Source organism: Eptatretus burgeri, chromosome 4 (genome assembly GCF_056783735.1).
Source record: "Eptatretus burgeri isolate ZD-2024b chromosome 4, Ebu_testis_v1, whole genome shotgun sequence".
NCBI lineage: Eukaryota > Metazoa > Chordata > Myxini > Myxiniformes > Myxinidae > Eptatretus > Eptatretus burgeri.
In genome coordinates this window covers 104,539,456-104,551,723 of record NC_140964.1, presented here as the reverse complement: position 1 = coordinate 104,551,723, position 12,268 = coordinate 104,539,456, and the positions used below count along the sequence as shown (strand labels likewise).

General features: G+C 36.0%; 1 protein-coding gene across 4 annotated transcripts in view; it reads left to right on the top strand.

Moving 5' to 3' along the window:
* The window catches only part of SIRT4 (sirtuin 4), a 143,547-nt gene that overhangs the window by 544 nt on the left and 130,735 nt on the right, over nucleotides 1–12,268 (top strand). The window contains exon 1 of one of the 4 annotated variants that reach the window (XM_085879555.1): nucleotides 68–742. The exons of the other annotated variants lie outside the window; for them this stretch is intronic. The gene's annotated coding sequence lies outside the window, so the exon portion shown is untranslated. Of the gene's footprint in view, nucleotides 1–67; nucleotides 743–12,268 lie in introns of those variants that run through there. 4 annotated transcript variants of the gene reach the window in all.

Below are 12,268 nucleotides of genomic sequence, written 5' to 3'. Positions count from 1 at the left end.
ATGGCTATTCACGTTGCCCGCACCGTTGTAGCGCCACCGCATTGACAATTTTCTGCGCACACGCCGCCATATTGCTAGGACAAATATCAGCTTCGATTGGGCCTACCAAGATGGCGCTAGGTGGCGACAAATTCGCACCGCGCATGATTTTTCCACTCTTGCATTCGGTTTAATGGGTTCTTCCAGGATAATACGATGATTATCATTTCTTGTGCGCCTGCATGTACATACACGTTCGTCCGAATTCATGTTGTTGACATATTTCTTCTGGAATTGACCTGAGGTGTCACTACCTCACAAGAAGGGTTACGTCACGCCCAAGAAGCCTGTGCAATGGTTGCCAACCTATGATTGTTTGTCTGTGCTGTATCCCTTTTTATTGCTGAGCATCGATAAAGGAAACGGCACGCACCATTTAAAAAAAAATCTTTAATATAATTTGGCCGCGGGATTCGAACCACCAACCGCCCACACTGAGAACGGAAGCTCTAACCATGACGTCACCGAGTGTGGTTTTAGACGAAGATCGTGATCCACCAACTTTGGAGGTTTTTGTTCTAATATTACCAGTGAAATGCCAAAAAGCATTTTTAGTATTATACTTGGGCGTCTACGGGTTTCAAAGACAACAACAATTTACAGCAAAGCGCATTGGTGGTGGTGACTCGACATCGTCCTCTAGGATTGGAGGAAAAAAACAACAACAACAACCACCGAGTGACTTGAGTCAATCAAAGTGATTGTAAGTACAGTTTTCACAACGTCGGTCGGATTTTTGCTTCATCAACAAGAAACAGAGCAATCAGAGATTGCAGATCCTCGCCAGGACTTGTTTTGTGTGGTGTTTGTGTACTGGTGTTGCAAAATTAATGAGACCCAGATCTGACGACAAGGGCACTCAGTAGAGCGCGTACCTCCGCCACGTAATACCTGATCCACGAGAATATGTCGGGCCCAATACATTTTTGAAATATCATGCAATATCGTACTATGTCGTTTTTGGCCCTATCTCTCAATGGTGACGAATCACTTTAAAGATTAAATAATTCTCGTATCCAGATCCGGATTCGGATCTTCACCAAAATCGAATCAATTCCTCCTTCCGACACACCTGAACTTGTCCACCAAATTTTATCCAGATCCGTCCACAACTTTTTGAGATATCGTGTGATATATCGGTTTAGCCCAATCTCTCAATGGTTAAGAATCACTGAAAAAATTATGGGATTCGGATTTCACATCTTCACCAAAATCGAATCAATTCTTCCTTGTCACACACCCAACGTGACCACCCAGTTTCGTCCGAATCCGTCCACAACTTTTTGAGATGGGCTGTTTCACAGTCATGGTAATTTCTGGTATTTTGTACCCTTGCATGCTAAATAGCTAAATGAGAGGCTGTAGTATCTCTGTCATTAGGGCCAGTAGTTGGTACTAGTTAGTGATGGCACAACTTGGACCACTTTTTATTTGACAAAAAAATGTCAATTTTTGGCAGAATGGCATAAAAATTGCCATTTTTTTTTGACAAATAGCTGTCTCATTTTCTCCAGGTACATTGCATTCACAATGTATAAACAAATACAAGCAGAAATTGGGACTTTTATTTGTTGTTTCATCAATTTAGTACCTCTTCTGTACTTTGTCCACATCATATTCATTTCAGACTATGAATATTTATTTAACCCTCAATAAATATGTCCTACCGTTCGTCCGTCAAAAAATGTCCTCTCCAGAAATGCATATTGTAGAAAAAATTTTTTTTATATAAATAAAGGGTCTTTTAAAAAGTTTATTGTGTGTTTTACCAAATGTGTATATACCTGCACTGATATTATGCTACAAAGTTTGAGTGTAACCAATAACCTTCTATTTGCATGGCCTGCACTGATTGCCTTACATGTGTCCATCAAAAATGTGTTCTCTCCGGAAACACCTGAACTGCCACGAGTTATAAGGAAACTATCTGCTGGCTATAAATTTTGATGTTTTGTAAGGTTGACATTGTCATGAATATCCATTATCAGTAAAAGGTATTTACATTTATGTAATTTATCTTGTTACAACACTGGTGGTTATAGTTGAATTGTATTAATGACTTGTAGTTTAAAAAATACTCTCGGAACATCCTTGGGGTATTATTTTTAATAAGAAATATTCATTCAGATGCTCCAAAAATTTGTATTTAAGTATTGTAATTAACAATGTTGGATTTGGAGAAATAAAAATATTGAGTTTGAATTTTTAGTGGTTGTGAGACAAACTTGGTGCCCTCATTGTGAAACAGCCCAGATATTGTGCTATATATCAATTTTGGCCCGATCTCTCAATGGTGAATGAATTAAAAAAATTGTCAGATCCGGATCAGGATCTTCATCAAAATTGAATCAATTATTCCTTGTCACACACTCAACCTGTCCACCAAGTTTCATCGAAATCTGTCCACAACCTTTTGAGATATTGTGCTATGTATCGTTTTTGGCCCAATCTCTCAATGGTGAAGATTCACTTAAAAAATTCTAGTAGTTGGATCCGGATCCGGATCTTCACCAAAATCTAATCATTTCGTCCTCGTCACACACCCAGCCTGCCCAACAAACTTCATCCAGATTCGGTCCACATCTTTTTGAGATATCCTGCACACAGGCAAACAGACAAACAAGAAAAAGATGTCATGCAGAGCATGATACTTGCAAAATCAACCCCCTTCTCCAAAGATTGCCATGGATACATCAAATTGTCCATTTCATGAAGATTAAAATTGACAATCTTCATCAAAGCTCAGGCCAATCGGAAGAAAATTGATTATTTTTCAGATTGCAATTGATTATTTTAGAAGTTTGACCTTTTGACCTAAAAATAAAGTTGGTTTCCAAATTCAGTGATGCACTATGCAATTGCTGCTTAATTTTCACGTTAATCGGATAAATATTGATGATTGCTCAGAATTAAATTTGCCGGTTTTAGAAGTTTGACCTTCAGTTGACATTTTGACATCAAAAATAGTTGCTTTCCCAATTAAGTGATGCAATATGCAAATCTTGTTCAAATTTCAAGTCAATCGGATGAAAATTGACGATTTTAGAAATCTGACCTCACGATGACCATTGACCTTTGACCTCAAGATCAATAGGCTTCTCATTTGAGACAACCTCTACAACTTGGTGAAGTTTCGTGAAGATCTGTTTTAAGTTGTGACCTGTAGGCGATAGACAGACAGATGGAATCATAAAATCTACTAACCAATTCACTTGAAAAACCTTCGATTTTGCAAGTCACAGACAGAAAGGAGTGAAAACATAACCTCCTTCACCTTTGGTGGCGGAGGTAAAAATAAAATAATACTGGCTGCCAGACCATGTGTCCGATGAAGTTGAAATTTAAAACATGTATTCCCCATCACTACCAGATCACAATTGTAAAATTTCACTTTGATTGATTAAGCGGTTCCAGAGAAAACATTTAATATTTTTCTTAAATCCAATATGGCTGCCAAACCATGTGACATCAATTATTCCTGAACAACCTTGTACACGCATTCCTTGGGGAACATTTGTGTGAAGTTTCCCATTGATCTGTCCAGCCGTTCTGGAGAATAAGATTTTTATATGTTGTAGGGTAAATAAAATCTAGCTGCCAAACAATGTGATTTATGACGTATGTGTGAACCTTTTATTCCTCATGGATAGGCAGTCATATGTGTAAAGTTTTGCCTCGATCTGTTCAGCCATTTCTGAGAAGATTTTTGAAGGTTTTTTCACAAAAAATTTGGTTGCCGAATCACGTGACCGATGATGTCAACAAACAAATTTTTGTGACCATTTTATCCCTAGATGACCCTATAAAATTTTCATACTGATCGGATGTAGCGTTCTACATATGCAATTATGATGTCATAGATCCGTCACGTCATAAAGGCACCTATTACGTCATAAAAAAATCACTCATGCCCCATGAGGAGTACTTGCTACCTGCCAAGTTTCAATTTTTTCCTTGGTCCAAAGGTCCAAATTTTTTTTCTGTTTTTCCAACATGGCTGCCACACCACGTGACCTATGACGTCATAATTATCATTACAGCATTCAACATGAGTAGTCGCACCGATGTTGAAAATTTCGTCTCAATCCGACAAGCGGCTGCGGAGAAAAACACGAAAGTTCTGTGCGGACAAACAGACAAACAGACCCAAATGCAATACCCTCTTCTTCGGCGAGGGTAAAATGTGAGAGTTTAGAGCTTTGGAAACTCCTCCATGCAAGGTGCTTTATTGTTTGATTAAATCGCTAAACTGATTGCATCGGTGATTTACAAGAGTCATTCGAAGTGCTCAGGAACGGGATTTAGTTGTTATTCGAGAACCCATGGTATTTTGAGCTTTATGAACTCTCCTTTGTACTTGTAATATGCCGTTATTTTCTTTAACCTGACTGTAGTGTGTTTCACCGACAATATGAGGAACAAGAGACTAGGTGGTGACAAACGTGTACATGGCATCAGGCAGGTTTACTCCGTAATAGTTCAAACAACTTCGCGCCGCTCGGCAGATGGCACGCGAGCATTTTCTATTATAGATCGTGTGTGTGTGTGTGTGTGTGTGTGTGTGTGTGTGTGTGTGTGTGTGTGTGTGTGTGTGTGTGTGTGTGTGTGAGTGTGTGTGTGTGTGTGTGTGTGTGTGTGTGTGTGTGTGTGTGTGTGTGTGTGTGTGTGTGTGTGTGTGTGTGTGTGTGTGTTAGTGATGGGCGATTCCTGGAATTTTGGAATCAAGTTAGATTCCGAGTACTTTTTTCTCGGAATCGATGGAATGGAGTATTTTTTTCGTTTTCTTTTTTGATTGTTTGGGTGGGAACTATTACATACGACTGATGTTGAGAAGGGATGGTGGAAGCGTGGGAGTGTTTTCTTTGAGTCATCAATCTTTGTTTTTAATTGAGAACAGTAAAGAGTTTGTTGAGGCTCACAAGGAATAATCTCAATTTTTACAGAAAACAATGATTCAAAAAATAAAACAATACAATGAAAAAAATATCAATTGTATCTAAATGGCAAATTTCAATAGCAATAAAAGTGGTTTGCAAAAAATTATAAATTATTATTCTTGTTCAAGAACATTTTGGGGGTTTATCATATCCACATTTTGGGGCTTTATCCTGTTCCTTTTTCCTGATGTCAACTCCCCTGTTTTGGAAAACATGCGCTCAGCTGGAACAGAAGTTGCAGGAGCACAAAGGTATTTTCTGGTCAGTTTGTCAAGCTTGGGAAATGATGATTCATTCACCCTCCACCAGAGCAGAGGATCACCAGCCCTCAGGATGTTGTCTTCCTCCAGTCTCTGCATTTCAACAATGGCTTATGCCCATGCCGATCATGAAGCTTTTGCTTGTGTGATCTTGTCATCAAAATGGCCCCAAAGGTTCATCCTCACAGGGACCTGGCTGTTTGTCTGTAGTTGTTGATGGATCAGTTCAAAGTGAAGTTCTTCACTGATATGTGCTTCCTCTGTCTGTGCCATTTCATTGATTAGTCTGTCCTTTGTCTTATCAATGGCATCGACACCCAATAATCCACCATGCCTCTTGAATCTGGGGTCAAGCAGTGTGGCTTCTACAATTATAAAATTATCCTCCAGTGAAGTGAAACATCTTATTTTCTTCTGAAGGTCCGCAGCAAATGGATTCTTGTTCGACTGACTGTGGGACGTCATTTCATGCATTGCCTTTGTCAAGGGAACAAGAGGAGCTCATAAATATCCAGGCTGACGAGACAGCAAAGACGAAGCACAAGGAATGCTCTCCTACGAACTTCTGGGTGACCATGGCCTCCTCGTACCCGACACTAGCCCATCACGCTGTTCCCCAGCTACTGGTTTTCCACTCTACGTGGGAGTGCGAGCAGGGGTTCTCAGCCATGATGAGCATCAAGTCAAAGAGCCAGAACCGTCTTGCTGCGCCCGGGCATGATTTCTGATGTGCTGTGAGCAAAGTTATTCCCCGCATAGACCAGCTGGTGGAGAAGAAACAGATGCAGCCCTCGCATTAAATTTTGTTCTTTGTTGACAGTTAGTTCATTTGTGTTCTACTTGTGAATAAATTGATATCTTATCGAATTGAGTTTTTCTGAAACCAGGTGGTACGCAGCGACGGTATGGGACCTCCAAGTGGTACTCAATCAAGTGGAAAAAGGTTGGGAACCACTGGTTTATAGGTTTTAACCATTATTTCTCTTAGTCTTATGCAGTCTTTTTCCAATCGTCTTGCAAACTCTTCTGAGGTATCTTCTCCTCTATACAGTTCTAACTTGTTGTATTCATCACCAACAGATGATTTGATATAATAACAGAAACCACAAGGAGCATGTTTTTGATATTTATTTGTGTATGATTTATTTGGATTTGGAGAAACAGTATCTATCTTTTCAAAGATACTTTCAAAATCAGCATATATCGTAAATGGATTTTTTTTATGGATTTGTTAAAATCTTTGAATGATATGTTTGAACCTGCTTTTGGTAAATTGATTATGGTTGATATATGATTACTACAATATTTTGAATGTTTATTTAATCATTCTTTTGTGTGAAAGGAGTTGAGACATCTCTTACAAGGATACGTTTTACATTTTCTCTTGTATAGTTGTGATTTGGTTAGTCTTGATAATTTTTTGATGAAAGCATAATGTGATTTTTCCTTTGAAGTAAAGTAGAGAAGGTCAATGTGTGTTTCATCATTTTCATAGTTTGAAATTTTTAATATCTGAACTTTGTTTGTATCCGTCAATCCATATACATTAACAGATAGATTATTCATTTTTTCAAATTTAGGAAAATTTCTTTATGACATTGGAAACTTTAAATCTTTAACATTTAATGTATTCTCGTATTTTTTATAATGTTCAACCCTTTCAGGTTTCCATTGTGGAGGATGTATGTGAGCAAGAACAGACCATAAAAAACATTTATTATCTTTGTTTTGAATATTAACAACTGCTTTCTTAAGTTTTATCTCTTTTGGTAAATCAATATAAGAAAAAGCTTGAAGAGGATCTGATTTTAAGATGTGTATATCTAAATAGATTATTTTTGTAATAGCAAATCCACTACCGACTACAGTGTTATCAACATCTTGTTCTTGTCTCTGGAGTTCATCGTAAACATCACATCTTTCAAAATCTTGAAATGATAAAATAAAGTTCGTGAGGGTTTGTCCTCATATAGGGAGTAGTTTCATCACCTTCTCATACCATATTCAATTTTACTCCCATATAAAACATAAAAGTTTTCATTTCACTACATGTGTTTTTAATTATCGTTTCAACACTTTGTTTAACCATATCAACAGCTTCAATGATTGAAGATGGCACACGGTCTTGAAAGCAAAACAATCTTATTTTTTTATATGTCCTTTAAATGCCCCATCAAGCCTGGTGTTGGCTTAGTGGTTAGGGTGGCGGCTTGGGATCCCAGTGTCCTGAGTTCAAGCCCCGTTGGCTGCTGAATTAACACCAGGGGGTTGACTCAGCCTGTCATCCTTCCGAGGTCGGCGAAATGAGTGCCAGTGTACTGGTCCCGGTGTATGCCCCGGTTAGAATAGGTGTACCATATCCCTGTGTGTCGTAAGAGGCGACCAGGGTTGGCGTCAGGAAGGGCATCCGGCCATAAAAAAACATTGCCTCAAGAAAAAGCCAAACCCCTGCACAGCAGGGAAAAATGGCTGTAAAAACGGTTCTCTCTCTCTCTTTAAATGCCCCATCAGTGTTTTCAATGGAGAATTAAGTGGCACCTTCCCTTTCTTCATTCTTCTTGTGTTTGCCTAATTGAAGGTGTTTATTATAAAAACATTTTTAAAGAATATCATTATCACATCTATCACAATGTTTTGTTTCTTGGTCAAGTGGAGATATTTGTCTGAAAACATTGAATGTGTGTTTGTTGGTTTGAAGGTGTTTTTTTTTAATAACATTTATATTCATAATTACAAACGTTGCAGTATGTTGTATTCACCATATTTATATAACAAAACTTTGCTTAAAATAAAATTTTGTTGATGAAAATTCCGTTTAATATGTAGGTGAATCTGTGCTTAAAACCATTTTGTCCTTCAACTTTTTTTACTTGATAAATACAATTTATAAATATAATTTATCAAGACACAAAAGACAAGTTTCAATCACTCTCTTCATTTGTGAAAGATACTGAGAAATATGTCGAGGAAGTAAAATTGAATAAAGATAATTATAACATCTATTGGATAAAAACAATTATGGTGAATAATATGAGTTCTTCAATTTCCTTCAGTGGAAGGGCTTTTAGTATATCTGGAAGAACATCAATTAAAGTAGCTCTAACAAAAGTTTCTCCTCTCCTTCTGGCAATATATTCAAGACTAGAAAAAGCAATGAAACAAGAAAAAGTATCAAAAAAGAAAAACCTCATGGATGAAGTTTTAGAAAGAAAAGATAAGACCATCTGAAATATGCAAGGAGAAATTTGTATTTTTTTCAACAACCCTAAAGATTTAAATCTTGATGAAATAAAGGATGTCAATATATCAGGTGAAATGATGTTTTATTCAATAGCTGTTAAGGACCATTTTCAAATTGCCTTTAATATAAAAAATGTAGTAGTTGAATCTGTTAATGAAAAAAGTATATAGATATAGATGGTAATGTTTTTTTTTTCTATGAATTAAATATGAGTCATTATTAAACTGAAGATTTTGAAGATCATGAGAGTGATGATAGTATCTCTGTTGGAACAGAAGACAGTTATGATACCGAGAGTTTGTGTTCAAACGACAGTTATGAAAGTAGTTTTTTAGATGATTGTGAAAGCACCAAAGATGAACTTTATTTGAAGGAAAGTTTTACTTTATAAATATGAATAGTTTACTAGATTTTGAGCCGCTTGAATTTCCTGATTCTCCACATGACAAATTTGAGAATTGTTCTGCATGTGAAAGACTGGGATTAAACAGTCAAATGCCTATAAACAATGCATATTCTGTGATTATCTTCTAATTAATGATAATAAAAAATAGAAAAAGGAATATAATTCTTTGAGATTTACACCAAAAATGAATTGCTTTACAAGATTGATTCGAGAAATGAATTTAAAGTATGAGGGTGATAATACACCTTTTCTTACAAGAGAAGAGACTGAACAAATGACGACCATGTTTCGTGGATTGATGATTTATATTAACGATTGTCATTTTCAGGGAAATATCAACACAAGATATTGTATAAATAAAATAATGGATTATCTTGAAATTAAACCTGAACTTAGGATAAAACATAGTTTCGAAAAAAACCAATAAAAAAATTAAATAACCTGTTTTCTAAATATATAAATGAATGATTTTTTTTTACCCATTTGGGAAAATAAGATAAAATTTAACAACCATAAAAATCTTCCAAATTCATTAAGATGTCTCATAGTTGGTTCAAGTGGGTGTGGAAAAACCTGCTTACTTTTAAAGATGCTCCTTACTCCCAACTTTTTAGATTATGATAATTTAATAATTTTCACAAAGTCAAGTTTTCAATCTGAGTATCAACTACTCTCACAAGGTTTTAATGCTGGTCTTCAAAAAGAATATATAATTGTTTTTTTTTTAACTTCAAGACAAACGAAATGATTCCAACATTGAAGATATAATACAACTATTTTGTGATACACAGAGATATAAAAAGAAATCAAAGCCGATAACTTGTATTCTTAGTGATAATACGGATGATATACCCTCTCCCCAAGATTTGGATAAATCAAAAAAGAACCTCGTTATCTTTGATGATTGTGTTAATGAGAGAAACCAAATGGTAATGGATAGCTACTAAACAAGAGGGAGACATTCTTCTTGTATTTGTATTTATCTTGGTCAATCATACTTTCAACTCCCTTGTCGCTCAATAAGAAACAATGCTAATACTTTTATTTTATTCAAGTTAAATTCAATAGATATCAACAATTTTTGGAGAGACAATTGTTCTACATTATGTAGTAAAAAGGAATTTGGGGATTATATGAAGCACACAACTGAAAAATATAAATATATTGTTGTGAAACAAGATGAGATATTAAAAGATATATCTTTTTATTTTATAAACAATTACATATATATGACAACTATTATAAATCTTGTAGGTAAATCTGCTTCTGGAAAAAAAAACTTTCATAAATCAAGGTTCTTGAATTGTACCGTTTTTACAGCCATTTTTCCCTGCTGTGCAGGGGTTAGGCTTTTTCTTGAGGCAATGTTTTATGGCCGGATGCCCTTCCTGACGCCAACCCTGGTCGCCTCTTACGACACACATGGATATGGTATACCTATTCTAATCGGGGCATACACCGGGATCAGTACACTGGTACTCACTTCGCCGACCTCAGATGGATGACAGGCTGAGTCAACCCCCTGGTGTTAATTCAGCAGCCAACGGGGCTTGAACTCAGGACCCTGGGATCCCAAGCCACCACCCTAACCACTAAGCCAACATCAGGCTTGGTTCTTGAATTGTACAAATGAAAATATTGTAAATTTTCAAAAAACAACCATGTGATTCGTATTGCATCTATAACAACCAGAGCAATGCGACCCGGAGAAGTAGAGGGTGAGGATTATTACTACATTTCAGAAGAGGAACATATGTGATTGAGGAATGAAGGTCAAATATTTGAGGAGGTTTCTCTTGGTGCAACAAAATATTCACATTGCAAGAGTGAGTTAAAGAAACTAAAATCTGGTGGTCTTGGGATATTAGAAACGAATCCAGAAGGAATGAGGCAAATTATTAAACATCTGAGTGGTAATGGAGTTAAGATTTTATCATTCGGTTTTGATGTTGATGAAGAAACTCAACGTAAACGTATGAAAAGCAGGGATACAAGTATCAGTGAAGAAGAAATTACAACTCGTATTAATGTTCAAAAAGAATTTGATGAAATATTTAAAGAAATGGATTTATTTGAACACATCTACTTTAATGATGAAGAAAAGGAAAATTTCCCTGTTGACCTTTATAATTCAGTGAATGATATTTTCGAATAAATAAATGGATGAAAAACAAAGAGCAAGAAGATTTAAGGAGCATCAAGAGTTGGTTTCAAAAGTTGTAAAACAACAGGAAGACATAAAGAAGAAACGCAGATAGAAACTAACGGGTGAAGAAGCATTTGAAAGATATTTTTTTTTTACATTTTTTTTTTTTTTTTGCATTTTAACATGTTTTAAGTGATTTCCAAGCCCCCCCCCAAAAAAGTTGGAGAAACGAACTCTAACTCTGTCAGCACTGTTGACATATTTAATGAATAAGATATAAGGTTCACTTGAGTGACCTAGCACTATTGGCGGCGGAGGTTTTGCACTCTCCCGAGTGCTCCCCCTCTAGTTTGTATGAGAGATAAATTAACAAACATGTCTAAACATACAAAGAATATTATTATGAACTGAGAAGATAATAATGGGAATGGTTTTCATTGGGTTTGTATCACAGGGGTTTGTATTACAGGTAACATTTGTATCACAGGGTGATGAACCAAAAAATATTGTTGTCGATATTCAAAAACATACTTCAAAATCAACGATTTAACTTAAAAATAACTACAAGGTTGATTTCACAATTGATAATTCATTTAGAGAGTTATTGGGTTTCTCCTCAAAAAAGAATGAAATAAAACTAATGGGACGTTTTACAGTGATAATGTCATTCAAGTATCCTCAGGCATAAATTCGGTATTAATTCACTGTGATATTATTGATTGTGCTTATAATGATGGAATAAGAACAAATACAATATTTTCATTCAGAGCATTCTCAACCCCAATTGGTTATAAATTCAAAATGGAACCCAAAAATCTGGTTTATCTGCCTGTATCAGGAAAAACCATATACAGAGTAAATTTTAGGATAACCGACCAAGATAATCACATGATTTATTTTAACTGAGAAATTATATCCATCAGAATTCACCTACGTGAAGTTTTCCAACAAATAAATACGATGGTTATTGTGAGGAAACACGAGTTGGGATAATATAAAATAATTACAGGGGATGGGATGTTCCTTTCCCCATACTACAAGGGCGAAGGTATGTATCTCGGTAGAGGATACTATAAACCTAAGAGACAAAGGGGTGTCGGACATCAATTTAGAGGAGATGGGATAATTGATACTCCAATGGGTATCGGTTCAACTATTCTTAAACATAAGACCTAATTGGTTCAACTGCTTCTGCTGTGGGAAATGTACCGGGTGCTATAAAGAGTATAAAAGATGCCC